Source organism: Cebus imitator, unplaced genomic scaffold (assembly GCF_001604975.1).
Source record: "Cebus imitator isolate Cc_AM_T3 unplaced genomic scaffold, Cebus_imitator-1.0 Scaffold525, whole genome shotgun sequence".
Classification (NCBI taxonomy): Eukaryota; Metazoa; Chordata; class Mammalia; order Primates; family Cebidae; genus Cebus; species Cebus imitator.
The window spans coordinates 81,425-84,133 of NW_016107840.1; the positions used below are offsets into that span (position 1 = coordinate 81,425).

The window sequence follows — 2,709 nt, forward strand, 5'->3', positions numbered from 1 at the left end:
GACAGTACAGTTCCCATGAAGGGGATGAGGTGCCAACTTCCCACACAGTCAAAAGTCCACCTGTAACTTTCAATTCCCCAACACTTTTGTTAATAGCCTACTGTTGGCCAGAAGCCTTAGCATTAACATAAACACTCCATTGACACATATTTTGTATGTGATTTGTATTGTGTACTGTATTCTTACAATGAAGTAGGCTACAGAAAGAAAATATTACTAATAAAATCATAAGGAAGAGAATGTATTCACTATTCACTAAATGGCAGTGAGTCATCATAAAGGTTTTCATCCATATCATCTTCATATTGAGTAGGCTGAAGAAGAGAAGAGGTTGGTTCTGCTGTCTCAGGGATGGAGAGGCAGAAGAGGTGGAGTAGGTGGGAAGGGAGGCAGGAGAGGCACGCACGCTGAGTGTAACTGTATGGAAACTTGTAATTTTTTATTTTGCTGTCTGACATTTTTGGTTTTTCATGTCTCTAAAAATGTTTCTATATGGTACCAGCCCTTCTTCCACCATTTGCTTTAGTTTCAGTGCCCATATCATAGAAGGGTCCATATGGTTAAAAAAAAAAAAAGTCACAAGCAGTCTTGAATAATCGGAGTCCTTCTGCCAGATTGTTGAATGTCAGCTTTTCCTGGCACTGCTTCTACACCCTCTTCCTCATGATCTGGCACTGATTTGAAAGCACTTGTCTCCATCGAGTGGTCTTCTGTTAATTCCTCTGGTGTGATGTCTATTCACTGTTTCTCCAGATCCATGTCCTGGAAGCCTCCATTCCCCACCTTTTTGGCCATGGGCACACTCTCGTGATTTCCTTGATTGTCTCTGTTGTAAATATTTTGGTCTTTGACTGAAGCTACACTTCCCAGCCTGTCAGGATGGCCAGCCTGCAGGCTGCAACCTTTCTAAGAAATAAGGCTCTTGGGCTGGTGTGGTGGCTCACAACTATAATCGCAGCACTTTGGGAGGCTGGGATTTTTTTTTCAAGGAAACTTTATTTCGAAAGCATTTTGCAATAAACATAATGAATAGGGTCCTGGCAGCTGCTTTATTCTTCTCCCTCATCCTCATCCTCATAGGAGTCGATGCCCACCTCCTCGTAATCCTTCTCCAGGACAGCCATTTCCTCACGGGCCTCGGAGAACTCGCCCTTCTCCATGCCCTCGCCCACATATCAGTGCACAAATGCTCTCTTGTCATACATCAGGTCGAACCTGTGGTCCGAGCCGGCCCAGGCCTCGGCGATGGCAGTTGTGTTGCTCAGCATGCACACAGCATGCTGCACCTTGGCCAGGTCACCTCCAGGCACCACAGTGGGAGGTTGGTAGTTTATACCAAAGTTGAAGCCTGTGGGGCACCAGTCCAGAAACTGAATGCTGCTCTTGGTCTTGATGGCAGCAATGGCAGCGCTGACATCCCTGGGCACCACATCTCCACAGTAGAGCAGGCAGCAGGCCATGTACTTGCCGTACAGGGGATCACGCTTCACCATCTGGTTGGCCAGCTCAAAGCAGGCATTGGTGATCTCGGCCACTGACAGCTGCTTGTGGTACGCCTTTTCTGCAGAGATGACTGGTGTATAGGTGGCCAAGGGGAAGTGGATGCTAGGGTAGGGCACCAGGTTGGTCTGGAAGTCTGTCAGGTCCACATTGAGGGCCCCGTCAAAGTGCAGAGAAACTGTGATGGAGGAGACGATTTGGCTGGAGAGGTGGTTGAGATTGGTGTAGGTTGGGAGCTCCACGTCTAGGTTGTGGTGGCAGATGTCATAGCTAGCTTCGTTGACCGCTATGAAACCACAGTCTGAGTGCTCCAGGGTGGTATGGGGGGTCAGGATGGAATTATAGGGCTCGACCACAGCTGTAGACACCTGGGGGGCTGGGTAGATGGAGAATTCCGGCTTGGATTTCTTGCCATAGTCAACAGAGAGCCGTTCCATCAGGAGTGAGGTGACGCCAGAGCCAGTGTCCCCGCCAAAGCTGTGGAACACCAGGAAGCCCTGAAGGCCTGTGCACTGGTCAGACAGCTTGCAGATCCGATCCAGCACCGGGTCAATGATCTCCTTGCCAATGGTTTGGTGACCATGGGCATAGTTGTTGGCAGCATCCTCTTTCCCAGTGATGAGCTACTCTGGGTGGGACAGCTGTCGGTATGGGCCATTTCAGATCTCATCAATGACCGTAGGCTCCAGATCCACAAAAACTGCCCGGCGCACATGTTTTCCAGCACCAGTTTCACAGGAGGTGGTGAAGGAGTCATCCTTTCCACCAATGGCCATGTCACTGGACATCTGCCCATCAGGCTAAATCCCATGTTCCAAGCAGTAGAGCACCCAGCAGGCATTGTCCATCTGGACACCCGCATGCCCCACATGGACTGAGATGCATTCACACGTGATGAGTCTGGGCGGTGCATCTCACGTTGAGTTGGGGTGATGGGTCTCAGTGAGAACTTTTTTTTTCCTTGGGAAAGTTTAGGAAAGCACTGAGCAGATACAAGGTATTGTTACAGTTAGCAATCAATAATCATAAATTGCCATTTTCTGCCTTCGTGTGCTCCTGTTCCTGGGGAGTTTAAGCAAATGGCCAGGCTTTTGAGCCTTCAGAGGAGAGACAGAAATCAACGTGCCTCCGTCTTCCTCCTTTGGCTTCTGTGGGATTCTGGGGCCAATTTGCCAAATGGTGGCTTGGCCACAGCTGGCACTGAAGACC

General features: G+C 49.3%; 1 pseudogene; it reads right to left on the bottom strand.

Annotated features, from left to right (window-relative positions):
* Positions 1-1,042: 1,042 nt before the first annotated feature.
* LOC108293207 lies at positions 1,043-2,434 on the bottom strand (annotated as a pseudogene).
* Between the last annotated feature and the right edge of the window lie 275 nt (positions 2,435-2,709).